The sequence below is a fragment of the Staurois parvus genome, unplaced genomic scaffold, assembly GCF_062004578.1.
Source record: "Staurois parvus isolate SC_StPar_1 unplaced genomic scaffold, SC_StPar_1.0 ptg000205l, whole genome shotgun sequence".
NCBI classification, from domain to species: Eukaryota; Metazoa; Chordata; class Amphibia; order Anura; family Ranidae; genus Staurois; species Staurois parvus.
The window spans coordinates 8,170,699-8,195,127 of NW_028318001.1; the positions used below are offsets into that span (position 1 = coordinate 8,170,699).

At 41.1% G+C, this 24,429-nt stretch overlaps 1 protein-coding gene and 1 long non-coding RNA gene across 2 annotated transcripts in view; both read left to right on the forward strand.

The window, feature by feature from the left end:
* XKR4 (XK related 4) overlaps positions 1–24,429 on the forward strand; it is a 388,654-nt gene that overhangs the window by 133,378 nt on the left and 230,847 nt on the right. The gene's annotated exons all lie outside the window — the stretch shown is intronic.
* On the forward strand, positions 11,998–12,659 carry LOC149461355 (uncharacterized). The gene is made up of 3 exons (XR_016312881.1): positions 11,998–12,090; positions 12,185–12,280; positions 12,386–12,659. It is a non-coding gene; the product is annotated as an uncharacterized LOC149461355 (long non-coding RNA).

Consider the following 24,429-nt stretch of genomic DNA (forward strand, 5'->3'; position numbering starts at 1 on the left):
TGCCTTCAAGTAAGGCAGCGCCATAACGCAAAAAAATGGCCTGTTCAAGAAGGGGGGTAAATCCTCTGGAGGGCAAGTTTGTAACTGAAATTGTGGGTTGAAAACAAAGGCAAGTCTTTTCATTGCTGTGGTTGGTGCAGTTTTTCCAGGCACACTATGTGGCCTACAGTGACTCTGCAGATTTTCTTCAAGTGTATTTAAGTCTTATTCATCCTGACACCATATTTCCTCTTGTTTCATTATTGATTGGATGACTAAAATTGAGAGGAAGCCACCAATAATTCCCAGAAATTCAGATATATTTTTCTGTGTAAAGTGGGTGAAAAGGCCTTCTAAGTGCACTCAGTTATTTATAGCTGGTATTTACCTGCTTACTATTTGTCATGTTCCGCCAATAAAAGACATTTTGTTTCAATGACTGTGCCAAGAACAGTGTGTGATGTTCAGGATATGCTATAAGTATATGGGGGGCACTTTAAAGTAAAGTAAAAAAACAGAATGAAGAGCTGCAGTTCTTTCATTTTCTCTGTAATACTGCGATTTTAAAGGAGACGTTTGAGATTAAAAAAAAAACCCACAAAAAACAACTATGTCTTCCTTGTATGTTTGTACTTCTTTGTGCTTTTTCAAAACAATAAAAAAATGATTGAAACAGAAGAAAAAAACAAATGTTTCTACTAATCTACTAGGTGGGTGCAGCATTGCTCCGATGTTGCATATGTCCCCCGCAAACTCTACATTGAGAACTGAGTGGTCAAAGAATGCTGATCACTCAGTTCTTGGTCTTCGGTGAGCAGAGAGCAGGTAACTGTCAGTATTTTCAGCTTTTCACTGTATGGTAGGCCGCCTTGGTGATGTTTACGTCACCTTACTAATCTACATTGGATTTACATCGGGGGCAGGGGGATTGACGTTTTCCACAGTGTGGGTGTCTTGTTCTAATTTGTATTTTTTCGGGGAATATTAGCCTATTCCATACTAATTCCTGTTGGGGGGAACAGATATCTTGGGGACAAAGTGCCTTCTAAAGGGTTGACTTTACCCCCTTGCAAGGTACTCACCCAATGTTGGCAAGGCAGGTGCAAGTGACCTGGTATTCTTCAGGAGAGCAAGGCACAAGCTTCATGCCTAGATAAAGGTCTGGTCTGAATTTTAGAGGCATCCCCAAAGCTGTGTTTTTTTCATTTTTTCCCTCGATGTAAATCTAACTTCTATAATGTCATCTATCAATGTAGATCCTTGTCAGTCACAATGACTGTGGTGATGCTACTGCTGGTAAATGACAGATCCCTAGACATCTGTTGTACATAAACAAACCAGTGGGGGATCCTTTGTGGTCAAACATGTCACCCAGGATCCCCAGATAGTTTGTTTCCATAGAGCAGGCAGTTGGGGATCTGTCATTTTGCATCAAGAGTGTGTTGGGTCAGAATTGTCAGATGACAGGTCAATATTTTTGGCAGTGAGTTGTCATGGCAGCAGGTCAGTAGGATTAACAAAGATTTACATTGCTGGGTGATGTGATTGACATTGGATTTACATTTGAGGACATTGTTTTTTGTTTTTTTTTTCATATTATGGGTGTTTTTATTTTTCATTTAGTAGGAATGAGTAATAAGAGTTGCTAATGTAGCCCATACTTATTACCCTGACAGAGGACAGATATCTGGGGGCTCTTTGTTATTAAAGGTAGCTTCCTCAATGCTCCACATCCCTTTTGGGGAAACAAGGTGGGTTGCAGGGGGAAGAAGGTTTTGCTGTCCACCCTTGCAAGGTACCCTTCCAAAGTTGAAGGCGTATAGCTTGGTATGGTTCAGGAGGGAGGGGCGCATGCTTGCTGACCTTCCTTTCCTGGAGTGGCTGCTTTCTTGAATAAGTATATGCTATGGAATTTAAGGGGGCATTTATGCCATTTTTTTAAAGGGCACAGTACACAAAAAACAGAGAAAAACACCATCCAGCCGGGGTTCTGGAAGTTTGCAGTGGTAGTGCTTAAGTTCAGGTGGGCGAAGAAGCTCATCTCTACTCAACACCCTTGGCATTGTACATATTCAAAAAGCATGTTACCAAGCAGAAGATTCCTAAGTCATACAATTATATTACTATTGTTATTATTCATGAGTGGAGTTTTGGATACTGGCAATTACTATATTCATGGGTGCATGTAGTAGGCTTTAGGCATCCATAGGTTATCTTATTAGATAGATATAAATCATCTGTCCCCTACAACCACAAGTCCTACACCCCTCAGACTGTGACTGATGATATCTTCTATCATTGATTCTTCTCCTCGTCTTGGGGATGGAGACCTGTTTATGTCTTCTTCACAATGTCCTATAAGAAATGAATGGCTGACTAGTGGCAACTGCATGTATTTTTATTACAGCTACAACAACCCTTTGAATGTTGTTCAGGAAAGTTAAGAACCTCTGTGTTACATTACCAGAAGCCTACCAAGATATAAATGTAATTTTTCAGCATCCTCAGGCAACTCTAATTTGAAGCTAAAAAAATGGCTACTATTTCAAATTGTGTTCTTGCTTTTAATTTTTTTAATTGGCATATATTTGAAAACAATGTGATTCCTTTAATTGCGTATGTACAGAGTAATCACCATAAAAGATGAAAGATAAGAAATAGAAAGATGCAAACCCACATCTACCCCCCGGCAAATGATTGTCTGTGGTGTCTGTAATGGCTCTATTTCCCCGTGTTCTTTTCCCATGGTATATGACCACACGAACAACAAAAGGAAAAATGTGAACCTTGTTGCTATGACAATGTCATGTTCTAAAAGAGCTGCAAGGAGCAAACAGTTTTTCTCTGTTACAGCGAAACCTTGCCAGCATTTTCAATGTAGAACCATGATATATCAAAGTAACAAGTACGTCAGCAGTATTGAAAACCCAGGGCCACATGAAGACACTAACACGCCTATTAACAGAGAAACCCACGGAGATGTGGCAACCAATCAGATTTCACCCTATGGCAGTTTAAGGCAGAACAAAGAACAGAGAGTGCAACAAGGTGACTTCTGATTGGTTGTGATGGGTTACAAAAGATGGCTTGAAACCACTGGATCTCTAGACTAGGACAAAGCCTATGTAATTCAGAGTTATTTATACCTATTTTTTGCAAAACACATGAAGAAGCTCATAAGCTCATGTAGGAATAATATGTACCATAATAAACATTGTTTGCTGACACTGCATTCAGGATGGCTGAATATACCCGTTGTGGGTGAACCTAGGCTGCATTCACACTTGACCTGAGCGATTTTCAGGCAATTTTATTTGACAGTTTTGCAAGCATTTAGAAGTGTTTTAGACATGTGCTACAATCATTTTACATGTGTATTTAAGCTTCAGGTGTTTTTATTTTCACCAATAGAAAGCACTAGGGGTAGGATATTAGGGGTGGAGAGTTACTGCTTGGCTGGAAAATGTGCATCAAAACACCCGCATCATGCTCGTTTTTCAGGTTTCCTATTAAAGTCTATGGAGCCAAAAAAGCTCCTTTAAGCAACAGAAATTTTTCTACAGGTGACAAAACATTCAGATGTGAATAGGGGTCATTGAATTGAATAGGATTTTGCTTGCTGAGAATCTTTGACCTTCAATCTACACAATACTCAGGTGTGAGTAGTGCCTAGAGTAGAAGCCTTAAACACCTTCAGTCTAGTCCAATCCTGACATTTCTCATACATGTAAAAAAAACAGCATTTCTTTGCTAGAAATTTACATGATTTATTTTTAAAGGCCATGGAGAATAAAATGGTTGTTTTTGCAATTTTTTACGTTGCTCAATTTTTGTGCTGCAGTTTCTCAAATGCAAATATTCAGGAAGTAAATACACTTTAATGCACTCTAGTGCTCACAAACACAATATAAAATCCAGTTTTTGTCTCTGGATATGAAGCTGAGCACGTGCACTCACCTTCTTTGGTCGACCATGGCCTGTTCTGAGTGGAATCTGTCCTGTTAAACTGCTATATGGTCTTGCCCACCGTGCTGCAGCTCAGTTTCAGGGTCTTGGCAATCTCTGTATAGCCTAGTCCATCTTTATATAGAGCGACAATTCTTTTTTTTCAGATCCTCAGAGAATTCTTTGCCATGAGGTGCCTTGTTGATCTTCCAGTGACCAGTATGAGAGAATGAGAGCGATAACACCAAATTTAACACACCTGCTCCCCATTTATACCTGAGACCTTGTAACACTAACAAGTCACATGACACCGGGGAGGAAACATGGCTAATTGGTCCCAAATTGGACATTTCACTTAGGGGTGTACTCACTTTTGTTGCCAGCAGTTTAAACATTAATGGCTGGGTGTTGAATTATTTTGAGGGGACAGCAAATTTACACTGTTATACAAGATGTACGCACACTACTTGTACATTGTAGCAAAGTGTCATTTCTTCAGTGTTGTCACATGAAAAGATATAATAAAACATTTACAAAAAATTGAGGGGTGTACTTTGAGATACTGTATGTCAGCACATTCACACTGCATGTGTTCTACCTATGCCTCTGCTCTTGCACCATCACTTTTAAAAACAACACTATTGAAGGTTGTCTTCTTCTTCTATCTCCTCTGCTGGCCCACCTATGATCTTTTGCACCTTATCTTGAGTGTAATGTCGTAGGGCGCATTGTGAGATGAAGCGCCTAACGTTATGTGTCTCATATGTGTGTATGTGCCATGCGACATTAAACTCATTTGTTAGAAAACATAAAAAGGTGCAAAGGCTGCAAAGCTCCAGCCAGGGCCACACCATGAAGATCGCTGGAATGGTGGAACATGGAGGAAGGTAAGTGTTTTACCAGGCTGGTTGCACTCATTGGGTGGGAGGATTAATTAAAGGGCAGTTGTGCTAAAACTACTAAAGATACAATTGTCCTTTAAGTGCAATGATGAAATGATGTACCCTACCGACAACAAATGTGATTTCTGATTTCCTGGATTTAGATTGATAAAGAATAAATACTTATTGGTTTCCAGAAGGGATCTCACTTCACACATGCTTCACTGATAAGTCCACACAGAATACATTTTCAGTATCCAATAATCCAGCATTCGGAGTTCATGCTGGAAAGTACAGTTCAGCAGCAGGTGGACAGACAGCAAATATTTATAGTGCAATATTGAGGAAAGCACATAATGAGCATCATACAATTGGCATCAGAGCTTTCTCATGGAGAACCTCTAATTCTGCCTCAGTGGATGTGTAAATGCTGGCGAACACAGACCTGCTTTTCTCTTCAGTGCCGTACACTCGCATAGGGAAATAGCTTGCCGGTCAATACTGTTTTAGCTTGCAGGAGAGCATAATCAATGTTTACTGCTGTAATTTGTGCAGAATCTGCCATTAAAATCCCACTTTTTTCATGAATTCAAAATCCCTGTTATTTCATTTCTGCTAAATGATCAGTCACAGCTGTTGCAAATTAAAGAAAACCTAAATCTGTGAATACTTCTTAATAAGGCTAATGATAATAATGGAAAAATATTAATAATAAAAATCATCATCATCATTTTAAGGGATTAAAGTAGACCTAGCATCAGATTTTTCTTTCCTTTTTAATGTTAAACCTTTATTATTAAAGGAGGCTTCCAAATTCCGATAAGCCCAACTTCTCAAACCTCTTATTTGGGGGACAGAATATAGGGCTGAAGCTCTTGTCCACTTGACTTTTAGACAAGGTCTCTTGCAAATGGGAGAGAGGCTTTGTCAAGGTGTGCTCACAATTTTGAAGGCATGTGGCCTGGTATGGTTCAGGAGGGGGCTGCACGTTTTCTGCCCATCATTTCCTGCCACCCAGGCTACATCCCTGGATAAGGATTGGGTATTCGTTGTAAGAAATTCCCATGCTGTTTTTGTTTTTTAATGGGACAGTACACATTTTAAAAAAAGGTTAAAAAAAACCATGGGGGAGTTTTACTAAAACTGGAAAGTGTAAAATCTGATGCCGCTCTGCATAGAAACCAAACAGCGTCCAGGTTTTGTTCCCAAAGCTTAATTGAACAAGCTGAAGTTAGAAGCTGATTGGCTACCATGCTCAGCTGCACCAGATTCTGAGTTCTCCAGTATTAGTAAATCTCCCCCTGGCCATTTAAAGATCTGTCATTTTGGGCCATATAGTTACCAACGCATACTGACAGATCCCTGGCTGATGTTTGTGGGCGAAATGGCCAATTGTGACCAGTTTGTTAAGCTGTTCGCTGACCCCAAAGATCATGAGCCCTCCTCAACTGTACAAATTCAAAAAGCAAGATGACAAACAGAAGCTTCCTAAATCATAAAATTGTATTGTTATTGTTAACCTCTTTTGATCCACTCACTGTGACTGTTTAACTGGATCTTAACCCTTGGCGCCTCCCGGCCCTTTAACCACTTGCCTACCAGGCACTTATACCCCCTTATTTACCAGGCCAATTTTCAGCTTTCAGCGCTGCCGCACTTTGATTGACAATTGCGCGGTCATGCAACATTGTACCCATATGAAATTTTGATCATTTTTTTCTCACAAATAGAGCTTTCTTTTGGTGGTATTTAATCGCCACTGGGCACTTTACTTTTTGCGCTATAAACAAAAAAAGTGCAAAAAATTTGAAAAAAAAAAAAGTTTCTTTGTTTCTATTATAAAATATTTCAAACAGGTAATTTTTCTCCTTCACTGATGTGCGTTGATGAGGCAGCACTGATGGGCACTGATAGGCGGCACTGATGGGCACTGATAGGCAACACTAAAGGGCACTGATAGGCAGTACTAATGAGGTGGCACGGATAGGCGGCACTGATAGGCAGCACTAATGAGGTGTCACGGATAGGCGGCACTGATAGGCGGCACTGATGATGGGTACTGATAGACGGCACTGACTAGCATCACTGCTGGGCACTGACTGGTGGCACTGACTGGCACAACCGCTGGGCACTGACTGGTGGCACTGACTGGCAGCACTGCTGGGTTGCACTGGTGGGCAGCACTGGTGGGTGGGCACAGGTGGGTGGCACTGCTGGGCACAGGTAGGTGGCACTTCTGGGCACAGGTGTGTGACACTGCAGAGTGGCACAGGTGGGTGCATTGCTGGGCACAGGTGGGTGCACTGCTGGGCAAAGGTGGGTGATCTGCTGGGCACAGGTGGGCGGAGCTAGTGGGCGCACTGATGGGCACAGGTGGGCGGAACTTGTGGGTGGCACTGCTGGGCACCAATCATCAGGGCACTGATCATCAGTGCCCTGATGATCGGTGCCGATCCTCGCTCCGACAACTGCCGGTTCTCAGCAGTACTTTCCTCACGATCTGACAGCGTGAGGAAAGTGCAGCCGAGAACCGGCAATTGCATTTCCCTGTGATCAGCATGTCATTGGACACCGCTGATCACATGGTAAAAGGCCGCTGTTATTGGCCTTTTACCACATCACGTGATCAGCTGTGTCCGTAGGACACAGCGATCACGGAGATTGCCGGGTGCGCACCCCCTGGGGCGTGCAGGAGAGCGCGTTCTGGGAGGACGTCATATGACGTCCACCCAGAACTGGCCGGCCGCAGTGCAGCCGTCATTCGGCTATCTGCGGTCAGCAACTAGTTAAAGGTTTCAGAAGCCGGGAGGCGGGCGGGGTTTTAGGGTCATGTGACCGCCGTGATTCGCTGTCATGGCAGTCACATGATCGGGAAAGGTCCTGATCAAAAGAGGAGATCGGGACCTTTTTGTGAGTACCGGACATGAGTGCTGTGAGCGCGCAGGGCAGGCGCTCTTAGTGCATATGGTTTTTTTAATTGCATGCAAATGTGCGGCCACTCGGCGTCAAGGCCCAGACGCCGATAGGCCGCACATTTGCGTGCACTCGGCGTGTAGAGGTTAAAGTGGAGGGACAGGATGGAATTCCTTATCACGTGATCGCTGTGATTATCACAATGATCACATGATCAGGAGCCCATCTCATCTCGATTATAAATAGAGACTAGGAGCTGTCTGGGATGTTTTCTGAATGGCAGCAGTGCCAAACCAGTGACTCTATGGGGTGGATTTACTAAAAGCAAATAGACTGCACCTTGCAAATGCGATTGCACTCATTTTCCCCAGAGCTTAGTAAATGTGATAAAGCTCTGCTGATTTCCATCATCCAATCATGTGCAAGCATTTTATTTGCCCCTGATTAGGTATTCTTTACACAGTGAAACTATACCTCATTGTATTTACTAAGGAAAATGACTGAACAGTGCACAGTCTGTTTGCCTTTAGTAAATCCACCCCTATGCCCTCAGTGTACCAGGCCGGAAGATGCTGCTTTGGCACCCGGAACAGGACAGCCCCTCACTGTAAGTAGCAAGGATATAAAACCAAGATGGCCCAATGTAAATTTTAAAAATAAATTATTCCTGAAGTTCAGCTTTAAGTGCAGGCATGATTAGTAATATGTAAGTGTTAAACCTAAAGCTGGACTATGCGGGAACAAAGAAAATCCTGTTGCAGTGGTGCTCCCCCTGCACAGCATGGGTTAAATGCTCATTTATACCTAGCCTACCAGTAACAGAGACTTTTATTTACCTAGCCCTACTTGCTATAAGACCGCTCCCAGAACCCTTTTCTCTTTGGCCCAATTAACACATAGCGGGATATAGAGAGGCATAGTGGAAACGAATGCAGAATGCGTGTTTGTTTTCATGCATTTATGGAAAGGCTCGCAAAATGCGCTAAAATGAGCAACAAGCTTGTGCTATTATTTCTTAATGATACCCCAAACATGGGTAGTAGTCGTAAAACGTGCTTGGCTCATGTCCAAAACTTGGTACATTGGCTTCCTGTAGCACTTTTTTGGAATAGAGGGTGGCCCATTCAAATGAATTGTGTAGCTCCAAAAATGTGCTTCCGTGTAATATCCACAGTTTCTGACCATCTTGTGTAACGTGCCCAGTTTCTGACCATCTCCTGTAGCGTGCTTGCAATATATGACCATCTCTTGTAGCATGCCTGCAGTCTCTGTCCATCTCCTGTAGCATATCCACAGTCTATGACCATCTCTTGTAGCATTCGTGCAATTTATGACTGTCTTCTGTAGTATGCCCACAGTCTCTGACCATCTCCTGAAGCATGCCCACAGCCTATGACTATCTTCTGTGGCATGCCCACAGTCACTGACTATCTCTTGTAGCATTTGTGCAATTTATGGCCATCTCCTGTAGCATGCCCACAGTCTCTGACCATGTCCTGTAGCATGCTCACAGTTTCTGACCATCTCCTGAAGCATGCCCACAGCCTATGACTATCTTCTGTGGCATGCCCCCAGTCACTGGATACAAACTTGTACAGCGAGCGCTTACTGTAATACGGATATGAAAAAAGAGAGAGAGAGCCACTAGAACATCAAAAAGGTAACCAACATGACCCTCCAAGATAATATATAGAGAAAAAAGGTGCAGCGCTAATAGCAAACCATCAATATAAAACAAATTATAGGACTAGAACAAATGAGGACATGAAGACATATATTCGTCATAAATGCGATCTTCAATCAAATGTCCTAAAACATGCAATGAGGTGCAATGTGCCAATACTGCCAGGTCTCCTTTAAGAGGTGAATGATCCAAGGTGAGCAGGAAATAAGTAAAGTGCGCACTCACCAGAAGTGCGTTTACAATACGCATAAAAGAAGTATGCTCTCTCCTGGTGCATCTAGGTTCTCCCCATCCAGGTGAAGCTGCGTTCACTAAATCTCACCGGTCATCAATCCTGGTTCAGTGGTGCATCCGACACTACTGCATCTCCAGAGTCCCTCCTTAAAACTTGGTGCTGTGAAAGGGTGGCGCTCATGGAGAGCCCAATAAGGGACATCACATAGCGTGATACTGCATAAACACTTTATTTGGAAAGTAACATCAATCAAAATAAGGTACTGACCGCAATCATAGAATGGATGTCCAGGTGCTGTAGCCCTTGACGCGTTTCGTGCTAAGCACGTTCTCAAAGGGTGCAGCCCTGCATTTAGTGAACGCAGCTTCACCTGGATGGGGAGAACCTAGATGCACCAGGAGAGAGGATACTTCTTTTATGCGTATTGTAAACGCACTTCTGGTGAGTGCGCACTTTACTTATTTCCTGCTCACCTTGGATCATTCACCTCTTAAAGGAGTACTAAACAATATGGTAGTGTGACAAGAACACCCCTACCTAAAAAAGCAGGTTACTAAATGATCCACGCGGAGTAATATGAATTCAAAAGAATTTTAACAATACTTTATTTGATCACATAGATCATAGGGAGGTTAAACATAAGCACGGTGTACATATGAAAAAAATAAAATCATGTTAAAAAACACTTAGCGTCTTCAATTTAGGGTCATCTTAGCAAATAGAGCACCATATAAGGCAGAGTTGTGTAATGATGCGATAGTTATCCTGGATTTCCGTGGGTTTCCCACTTAAATTCGAGTAAACCATGTGTTCAACAGATGTGTTCCCCATATATTTCAGAGAACCTCCTGGAATGTAAGAGCTGGAACACAAAAATACATAATGTATGTATAGGAATATGAAAACCAATTCACATCCAAAAATCACCAGGCCTCCCTCCACATTAGTCAATGGATACTACTATTACCTTCTCAATAATGAGACTATCATGCCCGCTTCTCAAATGTAGGGACTTCCTGGATAGCCACCCCAAGTAAAACAAGGTCCACAGTACCAAATGATTCTGAGGATATATATAGAGAAAAATGATAAATATATAGATCATAGGCATCAAGTGACCCCGAAAACAAAACACACACAAAATGTGGATATATTACCATCAATAAAGATCAAGAAGACTCCTGTCAACTTGAAATAGGATCAGGTCCTTGATGCTTTTTCAAAAATGCATATGGGGGTGAGGAGCCAGGTAGTCACAGTGCGTGGATTCCAAACACATATATAGTGTGTATGTAGCATATAGCAGGCCGTAGATACCTGAGTTTAATATACCCAATACAGGGTTTCCAAAAATTGCTCAATTAGAGAAGGTTATTGCGGTTTTATAAGGATGTGGCTATGTCACAGCAAAAAATGCCTGAATAGGATAGCGTATATATATATATACATGTAGATTATCCTCCAAAGAGGGTTTCCAAAAAATTCCCCGAGTATACAGGGTAAATTAGGCCCATAAAACATGCCCTATTGCCACCATATAGGCTCTATAAATCTCAACAGCCGTAAGCTTTAAATAACTTGCCACCGGTGGAAGGTATGTTTCCCTGAAGGATTGCCGTTTTGCGAACCGCTGTAATAGTAGCCCAGTGGTAGTTCTCAGAGGGTCTTGGCCTTCCTAGCAGGGAGCTGTGACACCGCCGTTCCTTCCCGCCTCGTGGGCGCCGCACCCAGTGAAGACGCCAAGCGTAGTGACGTCAATACGTTGACGCGTTTCGTCCGCCAATCACCGCAGACTTCGTCTGGTTCTGACGAAGTCTGCGGTGATTGGCGGACGAAACGCGTCAACGTATTGACGTCACTACGCTTGGCGTCTTCACTGGGTGCGGCGCCCACGAGGCGGGAAGGAACGGCGGTGTCACAGCTCCCTGCTAGGAAGGCCCAAGACCCTCTGAGAACTACCACTGGGCTACTATTACAGCGGTTCGCAAAACGGCAATCCCTCAGGGAAACATACCTTCCACCGGTGGCAAGTTATTTAAAGCTTACGGCTGTTGAGATTTATAGAGCCTATATGGTGGCAATAGGGCATGTTTTATGGGCCTAATTTACCCTGTATACTCGGGGAATTTTTTGGAAACCCTCTTTGGAGGATAATCTACATGTATATATATATATATACGCTATCCTATTCAGGCATTTTTTGCTGTGACATAGCCACATCCTTATAAAACCGCAATAACCTTCTCTAATTGAGCAATTTTTGGAAACCCTGTATTGGGTATATTAAACTCAGGTATCTACGGCCTGCTATATGCTACATACACACTATATATGTGTTTGGAATCCACACACTGTGACTACCTGGCTCCTCACCCCCATATGCATTTTTGAAAAAGCATCAAGGACCTGATCCTATTTCAAGTTGACAGGAGTCTTCTTGATCTTTATTGATGGTAATATATCCACATTTTGTGTGTGTTTTGTTTTCGGGGTCACTTGATGCCTATGATCTATATATTTATCATTTTTCTCTATATATATCCTCAGAATCATTTGGTACTGTGGACCTTGTTTTACTTGGGGTGGCTATCCAGGAAGTCCCTACATTTGAGAAGCGGGCATGATAGTCTCATTATTGAGAAGGTAATAGTAGTATCCATTGACTAATGTGGAGGGAGGCCTGGTGATTTTTGGATGTGAATTGGTTTTCATATTCCTATACATACATTATGTATTTTTGTGTTCCAGCTCTTACATTCCAGGAGGTCCCTGACATATATGGGGAACACATCTGTTGAACACATGGTTTACTCGAATTTAAGTGGGAAACCCACGGAAATCCAGGATAACTATCGCATCATTACACAACTCTGCCTTATATGGTGCTCTATTTGCTAAGATGACCCTAAATTGAAGACGCTAAGTGTTTTTTAACATGATTTTATTTTTTTCATATGTACACCGTGCTTATGTTTAACCTCCCTATGATCTATGTGATCAAATAAAGTATTGTTAAAATTCTTTTGAATTCATATTACTCCGCGTGGATCATTTAGTAACCTGCTTTTTTAGGTAGGGGTGTTCTTGTCACACTACCATATTGTTTAGTATGTAGTCTTTGGGTTTTTGTATCCACACTTATACAAGTGAGTCGGAGATATGCTAATGACACCGGTAATTTGTGTCATTTTTGGTGGCCTGTTTTTGCTTTATTGTTGTGACCTCTTAAAGGAGACCTGGCAGTATTGGCACATTGCACCTCATTGCATGTTTTAGGACATTTGATTGAAGATCGCATTTATGACGAATATATGTCTTCATGTCCTCATTTGTTCTAGTCCTATAATTTTTTTATATTGATGGTTTGCTATTAGCGCTGCACCTTTTTTCTCTATATATGCCCCCAGTCACTGACCATCTCTTGTAGCATTTCTGCAATTTAAGGCCATCTCCTGTAGCATGCCCACAGTCTCTGACCATGTCCTGTAGCATGCTCACAGTTTCTGACCATCTCCCGCAGCATGCCCACAGCCTATGACTATCTTCTGTGGCATGCCCCCAGTCACTGACCATCTCTTGTAGCATTTCTGCAATTTAAGGCCATCTCCTGTAGCATGCCCACATAAATTGTTTTATGTCCATTCTCTGACCATTTTATGAGCCATTACATACACTATACATTATGTATGTCCATTGGTGATGTCAGGGGCTGTACGTAAGGCTTCCTGTATAAACTAAGTTGACAACCATTGTTCTATATCGTACATCCAACCAAATCTAAAAACATATTTGTTACAAGCTTTGGGCGCCACAGCAGCAAAATCTCTGTACCTAAGTTCGCAGCTCAGCCCAACTCATGGAGGCAGTAATAGGAAAGCATCTACTTTGTTAGAAACTCTACCTACTGTGGTAAGTGGAGGTCAGGCAGGCCTTGGAATTTTAGCATGAAGGGAATCAAGATGGGCAGATTTACATTTTTCTGTGAATTTCAACTTGTGCAAATAAAATCTTTAGAATGAGTATTCTACAGGAAAATGTGTGGTGAGTTCATACTTGCGTGGTTATACAGGAGTGGCTAGATAGGTTATAGAGCTGAGATGGATGGAGACTTCAAGGAGAGCTCCTCTGTGGAGCGGAAAAGTGCAGACATGATGCATTTTATTTCACCTCTCCACACCCATCTGCTCTGTTGTAGTCTGTACAGAGCACCTAGAGAACAATTGTTCCTACCTTTGTCTGCGCACAACTGTGAATGAGCCCATACTATTGAAATCGAAGTCCATGAATGATGCCAGTTCCGGTGTTTTGCCTCCACCCCTCACTCTCTACTGTGCCATTCACAAAGCACAGGACAAGCTTCATCACTGTTCTATGCTTTGTGAGTCAGCCTGTCTTTATGAATGAAGTAGCTTCAAACAAGTAAGGGCATTTTTTTTTTTTCTATTTGTCAATGAAAGCATAGTGGAGAAATGTTTCTGAGGTTGATTGCATGATGTTAAAACATACTATATCTGATTTACATTGGCTACTTACTATACAACTTTCTTTAATGACAGAAATTGTATTTAGTATCTTGACAATTGTCTTTGCAGGTTGGCACTTAACAGGTCAACATCTTGACATTTAAAAACGTACCAAAAGCTTTTAATGCTCAACGCTGTGTAGATGCCTGTAGAATCAATCCAGGCCATGTGTGACTAAGGGCTAATCATGCTTTTCTCTTGGCAGCTCTCCAGATGAACATGGAAATGATTTGTAGACTTCTGTGGGGGGAAAACAAATCAAAATAAATAAATAAATGCCAAAAAAAAAATAAAAGCATTGCGATATTTGAATTCCCAGCAAGAAATACTTCTAGCACTGCTGAGCCATTGGAGTTGCAAGGTAGTCCCTTCTTCTTAGGGCACTACAAACTGAGCTACCTGTAAAGTCTTTGCAAAGAATATGTATGAAAAGCATGCTAATGGGAAAATTTGTGTTGCCTGTGGCAACCAGTTAGGTTCCTATTGGCGTTTCTGCAGTACAGAGCTGAGAACGCAGCAAGGGTTGTTATTTGACATTTTCTTTCGAACGCACTATTAAAGTATATGTAAACGCCGACAAAGAACTTCTCTTATTTATTCTCTTTTGGTCTGTTAAATATGTACCATTCAGAATGTTTTGTTTTATTTGATAAGTGCAAAAAAAAAAAATACCTGTTGCTCATGTCAGGAATTCAGAGTTATGTTGCCTCAAGGAGAGTAATAAGCCATCCCAGTCCTTATCTTGAGGCTACAGAATGATTAGCTTTTATGCTGTGGAGATGGGAGAGCAGGTAGATATGGGTAGTTTTGTAAGAGAAAACTGAGCAGGGCTGACAACACTCATTTCACGAAAATTCTGCATGTCATTATCAGATGAAAACACTCTCCCTTTTCCATTCTTCTTATCCTCTTTTTTCCTACAATTCCCATGGGCTGCGGTACCTTTTTGGTATGCTGTAAAAAACAAAGTCCTGGATTTTCACCCATTAAGCCAACAACCATCAGTTGACTGATTGTGCCCCGGTATATCATGAGATCTGATGGATTTTATACCACAGGAATAATGCTATTACCTTTTCACTTGTGTGATGTCTACTACCGGTATTACCTTTTCAGTTGTCTGGTACTGTGTTCAGTATCTGCTGTTAACTTATATTTGTGAGGTTGCTAATAGAAATTTTTATTATTATTATACAGGATTTATATAGCACCAACCGTTTGTGCAGCGCTTTACGAAATGAAGGTAGACATTACAGTTACAATAAAATTCGGTACAAGAGGAAACAGAGGGCCCTGCTTGTTAGAGCTTACAATCTAGGAGGAAATGAGCTTAGGTTCTGTTCTGGGTTCCATCTGAACCTGTTAGGACAAGCTCAGAAGTTCCGGGCAGGTGGGGGCATGTACTCAAAGGGATGGGGATGCACTTGATATCATTGACCTAATCTGGCCATGTGTTTGGTCATCTTATGTGTCAAACCCAGAGGACTTCGTTGTATTATACCCCTGAAAACTTTATAATAAAAACACATTTAAAACAAAATGGTGTGTTTTTTTCAGCCCACAATAGGAATTAAAGTGGTTAAAATGGCTCAGCCTTCTGTCTACAGCAGCCCCCTCAATACATATCTGGGCCCCGTCACTGTCAATCACAGCCAGTGAGCAATGAGGAGAGGGTGGGGGGTCGAGACACGGTTCTGTGTGTGAATGGACATTCAGAGCAGTGGCTCAAGAGCTAGCCTGCTTGTATGCCCTCATAGCAAGCTGTATGCTTTGGGGGCCCTTGGCAGGAGGGAGGAGCCAGGAGCACCATTGGGGGACCTGAGAAGAAGAGGATCAGGGCTGCTCTGTCCAAAACTGCACAGAGCTGGCAAGTATGATGTTTGTTATTTTTTTAAAATTGCCTTTACTATCACTTTAAGCCTGCTTGTGTGCCCTCATAGCAAGCTGCATGCTTTGGGGGCACTTGGCAGGAGGGAGGGGCCAGGAGCACTGTTAGGGGACACGAGAAGAGGAGGATCAGGGCTGCCCTATGCAAAACTGCACAGAGCTGGCAAGTATGACATTTGTTACTTTATTTTAATTGCTTTTAATATTACTTTAAGCCTGGGTTTACACTGATGCGGTGCAGCATATCGCCTGTGATTCACACAGGAACCACACTACATTCCTGTGCAAATCAAATGCGAATTCTGTGCGGTGAGATTTGAGCTATAAATTTTATAGGGCTCAAATCGCACCACATCTGCACCAGAAAGGTGCAGGACCCTTTTTCTGTTACACACTAGAATTGGATCGCATGGATATTCACACCCATGCGATCTGATTCTGCACATCGCACCGCGTTTTGCGAAACAATTTCAGGGTGTTGTTAACAAAAGTTTTCTGAGCACACTTACCAGCTAGCTTGCAAAAAAAAACAAAATGGCACTGTCCAACAATTTGTGTAAGAAACTGGACATCTTGCTTGCACACATTTGCCAGTATATTAGACATGTGTATACTGGAAAGTTTCATTACATATTCGTTATGTTGAACCGTTTCAATTTTGGAATTCGATTCGTATCTTTGGCATTCATTTCGTATATTTGTTGGTCCAGGTGGATTACAAAAATGTATCACTTTTTCCAGAAGATGCTATAAATGCGATATATTATTGAATTGGACGAATTTGAATCAGAAGGATGCAATGTTTTTTGGAGTTGATTGGACAAAATTGACTGGTGTCATGTGCATATGAATTACAAATGGAATGAAATTCAGATGCATTCATTATCTGAATCCACATTGTGGAACAAATTTGAAAATTGAATTCATTCTCCCATAGGCCCGAGCTACTGTCGCATCATGTGACGTCATCCAAATAAAACACATGCATTGGGTAATTTCATTAGAACTAAATTGTTACTATGTCCAAGATTCATATAAATTCCCGATCTCCAAAAATGAAATTTTCATCCGAAAAACTAATAACGAAACGCACATGTCTAAAATATGTGGAAGCTGAATTGCCTGGTCAAAGCCCTTCTCTAAAGTGTAGTCTTAACTCTTATATTTTAGAGTCTTAATATTGGAGCATATATAGGAATGGATACATTAAGTACAGGTATGCCTGGAGACAGCACTTTTCTCCTTAAAGTGGAACTATAAAGCATCTGAGCACCATAAGCCAAAAATGCTATTTATTTCATTTTTAATATTCAAAGCCAACTCACCCATCCAACCTCACCCCCCATGCTTTGTTTTGCTGAGAAATCACTCTCCCTGAAGACTCCTGGGATGTGTGACATATGCCTAGACCTGCAAACCAGGCAGTAACTGAAGAAATATTAAAAAAAGTTTAAAATGTAGAATTTCCTATTTATTTACTAATGCTAGCAGCATTAAAAATAATCAATGTTGATTGAATTTCCATTTTAAAGACATAAGGACACATTAGAAGCCCAGCAAGAGCACGACGGCAGCTGAAGGTGTCTACTGTGTCTCCACGCCAACTTCAGTGAGGAAGCTATACAAAAATGGCAACCACCCCAATTTATAACTAGCTTTTGAAGTAAGATGCATGGTGCTGGCATTGTGCTCTTGCTCCTCTTCTAATGTGTTCCTGCACCTTTGGGGTGGTAAAGGCACAAAATTTAGGTAAATGTTCTTAATTTTGTCAAACATAGACTTATAGCAGTGTTTAGCCTGTTTTTGGTAGGGTTAAAATGTCGAAGTCTTGACTTATTAGAAAACATGGAAAGGAAACCCTCCAAATACGTAGTGTCCTGAGATCGAGACCTCATTATAAACACATCCATGTGTCAGCAATGCCTAGGGGACACATCATGCTAGGGAATTTGTTTGCAAATTACCATCTACATCCTTGAATGATGCAAGACAGACAGGTGCAGAGAGCGGCCGAGAGAGATTATATACACAACAGAAAATATCTGTTTGTAGTCTAGGAAAGCTACCCTGAGAAAAGGTCATACAGACAGTTAGAGACAGATAGATACACTATATTGCCAAAGGTATTGGGACACCCCTCCAAATCATTGGATTCAGGTGTTCCAATTACTTCCATGGCCACAGGTGTATGAAATCAAGCACCTAGGCATGCATTGTGAATAATGGGTCTCTCTCAGGAGCCCAGTGAATTTAAGCATGGTACCGCGATAGGTTGCCACCTGTACAATAAGTCCATCCATGAAATTTCCTTGCTAGTAAATATTCCATGGTCAACTGTTAGTGATATTATAAAAAAGGGGAAGCAACTGGGAACAACAGCAAACTCGTAAACACATAAAATGACAGAGCGGGTTCAGGGCATACTAAAGCACTCAGTGCACAGAAGTTGCCAACTGTCTGCAGACTCAATAGCTAAATACTTCCAAACTTCATATGGCCTTCAGATTATCACAACAGTGCATAGAGAGCTTCATGGAATGGGTTTCCATGGCCAAGCAGCTACACCCAAGCCTTACATCATCAAGTGCAAAGCATCGGATGCAGTGTTGTAAATCATGCCACCACTGGACTCTAGAGCAGTGGAGATGTGTTCTCTGGAATGAGGAATCACACTTCTCTGTTTGGCAATCCGATGAACGTGTCTGGGTTTGGGGGTTATCAGGAGAACGGTACTTGCCTGACTGCATTGTGCCAAGTGTAAAGTTTGGTGGAGGGGGATTATGGTGTGGGGTTGTTTTGCAGGGGTTGGACTTGGCCCCTTAGTTCCAGTGAAGGGAACTCTTAAGTCATCAGCATACCAAGACATTTTGGACAATTTCATGTTACCATTTTTGTGGGAACAGTTTAGGGATGGCCCCTTCCTGTTCCAACATGACTGCTACCAGTGCACAAAGCAAGGTCCATAAAGACATGGATGAGCACGTTCGGGGTTGAGGAACCTGACTGGCCTGCAAAGAGTCCTGACCTCAACCTAATAGAACATCTTTGGGATGAATTAGAGTGTAGAATGTGAGCCAGGCCTTCTCTTCTGACATCAGTGCCTGACCTCACAAATGCACTTTTAGAAGAATGGTCAAACATTACCAAAGACACACTCCTAAACCTTGTGGATATCCTTCCCAGAAGAGTTAAAGCTGTAATAGCTGCAAAGGGTGGGCCAACTCAATATTGAACCCTACGGACTAACACTGGGATGTCATTAAAGTTCATGTGCATGTGAAGGCAGGTGTCCCAATACTTTTGGCAAAATAGTGTAAATAGATAGATAGACAGATAGATTATAGTAAAAGAAGAGTTGTTGCAACCAAATAACTCACATTGCTCAAAGCAATCTGATTGTTTTCTAATTTAGGCATGCACTTTATTAGCACTATGGCTCTTCATACTGCTGTTAATTTAAATGATAATTTTGTATATGGCAAGATGAAGACAATTCCATTCCCATGAAATATTCATCTATTATATAAAGTATGTACTGTGTCTACATAGCCTTAGAATTAAGGCTCTGGTGACTGAGAGTAGATGCACTACTAATGGGATTAACATATCTGTAATTTAGTGTTACAAAAGTCCCCAACCTACCTTTTTGCCAAAGAAGGAAATCCCAGAGATTATAAAGCCAAAAGATCAGCTGTGCAATCCTCTTGATCCTAAACTAGCGTACAATATGGCCATGCTGTGGTAATCTCTGGAAATCAAGCGGTTAAAAAAAAAGACTGGCAGCTAAAGGTGTCAGAGCAAAGCCTGTCATTATTCTGTCCATTGTGTTAAAGATTTAAATATTCTACACACCTCTCCCACTTGTTGGAGGTTATTGCTCCTTGGTGAAAACAGATTTAACCTTGAAGCCACTGAAGTACACTGAAGCACATCTATTCATCACTGTCTTATTGTCCCAAGACATTCACTGTTTAAACACCTTGTTGACCTACTTTATAATACAGGTTTTTCCCATTGGATGATCTGTAGAATTACTAGTCTTTGACTTCATAACATGAAGTTAATAAATCCTTCAGTGACAAAAGAGCTGCTTGGTATTGGCACAAATCATAGTAACTAAATGATTGTATTATTCACTTACTCACTATTCATAGAAAAATATGCCAGCCATACATTGGTAGAATTTTGCTAAAGAGCTAGTGCAGAAATTCTTCATATCATATCTTGCGACAGTACAATCGGTGATTTAACAAATTTCATTATGCCTTACACATTTTGTTCAGTTGGAATGCCAATGGTTGAAATGTTAACGTTTGACTTCAGGATGCATGAAAGTGATGTAATGTGTATGCCTGTGACCCTAAGACTTACAATATGCACTCACCAGCCACTTTATTAGGTACACCTTGTTAGTGCCAAGAAAATATCCCCCACACCATTACACCATCACCACCAGCTTGAACCGTTGATATAAGGCAGGATGGATCCATGCTTTCATGTTGTTTACACAAAATTCTGACCCTACCATCCGAATGTCGCAGCAACCAGTCTGCCCATTCTCCTCTGATCTCTGACATCAACAAGGCATTTTCGATCACAAAACTGCCACTCACTGGATATTTTCTCTTTTTCGGACCATACTCTGTAAACCCTAGAGATGGTTGTGCATGAAAATCCCAGTAGATCAGCAGTTTTTTAAATACTCAGACCAGCCCATCTGCCACCAACAACCATGCCACATTCAAAGTCATTAAAATCCCCTTTCTTCAACCATTCTGATGCTCATTTTGAACTTCAACAAGTCATCTTCACCACGTCTATATGCCTAAATGCATTCAGTTGCTGCCCTGTGATTGGCTAATTAGCAATTTGTGTTACCAAGCAATTGAATAGGTGTACCTAATAAAGTGGGTGTATACCATAAATAGAATGAACAGATTTTCATGACAGACAAAGTTCTACTGAATCTATCTAGACCTAGAACATGTACATTTGGTCATCAGATTGTCCCCATTAATGATTACCCATTAACTAAATTGAAAGAACATTTAGAAAACAACCATTTTCTAAAAACAAATCTAATTGTGTATGGCTAGCGTTAGTGGTCAACCCTGTGCAACAATTGAAATCAATCAATGGACTACTAATACTTTATAGCAGTAGCTTCCAAACTGCAGGCCAAGAGCCAAATGTGGTCTTTGGCTTGCCTTTATCCGGCCCTTGAGGCACTATTTCTCCAACTGATACAAGGCATTATTCCTCCCACTAATACCAATGATAAGGCATTCTTCCTTCCACTGACACCAACGATGGGGCACTATTTCTCCCATTGATACCAATGATGAGGCTCTATGCCTCCCCCTAACACCAATGACAAGGCATTGGTTACATCCACTGACACTGGAGAACTTTCTACTTCCACTTGACAAAGTCTAGCCCCCTTAAAGTCTGAAGGACAGTAAACTGGCCCTTTGGAAAGATAGGAGACCCCTGCTATATAGTAAACCTTGCCATTATAGTAAAGTCATAAAGCAATAATACAAGTCGAGGGATATCAGTGAAAGCCTTCTTAAGGGTGGGGTGGGCCTGTACAATAGTTTTTGCCTTATATAGGTCACAACTGTGGTGAAACAATAACCTTATAGGCAGGCACATAGGTAAATATATGTACATCCATGTATTTTTATTACATTTGTAGTTTGTCTGGAGGTAATATAATATTTGAACGGTTTTGAGTGTTACACTTGTTGCTACTTATATGATCTCCATAATCCTTGCATTATATAGCAATCACACTATTTTTTGACTAAGCAGCTATTTCCATCGCAAAACCATGTTTGACTTATTACTGTATGATGATTTGTGACAGATGGATTGTGTCTCATACTTCCCAGAGCAGAGATAATATCATCAATTTGCCATGCCTTAGGAAACATTGCGTGCTGGGGGTCAGACTGTTCATTGCTGAAAACAGTCCAGAGTTAAAATTGATTAAACTCATTTTACCCATATTTGGAATTAACCTCATGCACTGTGCTTTGAAATCATTTCTTCATCATTTTGTCCTTAAAGAGACAAAGAAGAAAATGGGGTTGATTCATAGAAATTGGAGAAAAGAAAATGCAAAGCGAAGTTGAGTTGTTTCCGATACTACCCAACTTTCACCATGCTTTTCTAAGGAGAACTTCTGATCTGCTTTTATGGGCTACAATTATGCTTATGTTCTAATTTAGTTCTTAGGAATTATCCCCAAACTTCAGTATGTATAATACTATTTTACTACTAATTACAAATAATTAAAAGCCCTTAATCAGTTCCATGATGAGACCACAGATTGTTGGAAGTTTGCTGTCACTTCAGCTAACAATGGAGCATATGTTTCCCTGTGTGTTTTCTCCATATCTGTTATATCATATAAGTGACACTGGGGTGAAATGGGGGCTTATCCTCAGTATGCCTGATTGGCTACATGGCAAAACAGTGCAAAGCATTTTTTTTCTTTAAGAGCTGATTCACACCATGCATGCATCAGAATCACGCTGTGCGTTCCTGTGCGAGTCACATGCGGCTCTGTGAGGTGCGATTTCAAGCTCATTCATTTTAAATGGGCTGACATCACACTGCACCGTGCCAAAAGTAGTGCATGCACTACTTTTGAAACACACTGTAACCAGATCACATGGTACTTCTGTATCCAGTGCGGGCAGATGTGGGCAAAAGCGCTGCGTTTGTGACCTGCGTTTGGGGTTTAGTTAACATTTTATTGACACATTTTATTGAATCGCACAGGAACGTACATTGTTTTTCTGTGTGATTCCAGTGCAGGCAAGGTGTAATTGGGCACAAAAGTTAATATGGCCAGTGCTCTGTAATATTTATAGGTCATAAGAAGAAATTATAATTTTAACATTTTCAGCAACAGTAGCCTCGGGCAAGCTACTGCTTTCTTTTCTGTATTAGCATGGCTCAAAACTGTTTCTATTATGGGATCAAGTTTGCTTTGTGCCAATATGGACCACTTTGGGGCTAAATTTTGGTAGATTAGGAGCAGTGTTCAGGATTTTGGCTGAAATGGCTACACATGTAAATGCGTTTAAATCGCAAGCAGGAATGCATGTTCCTGCTATCTGAAATGTTCACATAATACAAACTGATTGGGCAGGAACAGGGGAGGGGCGGGCATAGCAGCTGCAGTTACTCTACAAATGAAGGAGCGCAGACCAGTGTCTGAGCTCTGAAACTAATCTTCCTCGAGCACAATAAACCCCTCAGATCAATTCAAGAGATAAGTCCATGACGTGGACATAACTCATGGTATGCCTGCGGTTATTACAAAAGTAGCTGAATTTCCGGAGTTCAACTTTAAAGTATAGAGTTGTCGTGAAAGTCAGAGGCTTGGGTAATCTTGCCATTGGACACATTTTCTGGGACAGTTGCCTATAACAGAATTCCTATCATTTTGGGGAGATTTTAAATCACTTCCTGCTGATTCTCAAAGACAAAGTGAAGGGACGTCTCCCTAGCAGGAAACTGGAAGTAAATAACAACCTGATAGGGGTTTTAACTTTTTTGCATAGCTTTGATTTTCATTGATCTGCAAATCAAACCTCAAATTTAAATATATACATATTAACCCAATATAGTTTTATCTTTTAATATATATTTAGTAGGAAATTTTATTATTTTGAATTTGTGTGCACTAATACTAATTATACTGTATTTTTATTAAAACATGTTTTTGATAAACATTTGCATAACTGTTATTAGAACTATAATCAGGGTTGAAAAATCAGCAGTACCATATTTTTTACTAAAGACCCTGCACTTCCACGTTATATATAGTATGGAATCTTTGGCAAACTTTAAAGCTTTATTGTGCTTATGAAAAATGTCAAAATGAGTTCACCCATCTGAGGTGCTAAGTGGGAGGCATTAGTAAAAGAATTGAGAGTTTACCCTTTGGTTTGAATTACGGCCTGGACTATTGAATGAATAGCTTAATCCTTTTACTACCCTTGATGTATGTCATATGGCGGGAGGGGGAGGGCAGTTTTGGCAAGCCAACAATCAACTGTCAGATGGATACCCCAGTAATGGCCGCCCTGGCAAACAATTCCCAAAAAAGACTCTGGTAGTGAAAGGGTTAAGCACAATTTGATTGTGCTTTATCAGGGCATACACACTGTACACTCTCATCTACAGCAGAATATTTTTTTAACGGTTATACAATAGAGTATTTAACCACTTTCCAAATATGAATGTACCCATACGTCCTCTAGTTTAAGTGGTTCTACCAGAGTCATGACTGCAGCTTCAGTAATGACCCTGGTATCTTTTTTTTCATCACTCAGCAATGCTGAATAATGTAAAAGGGACCTAAGT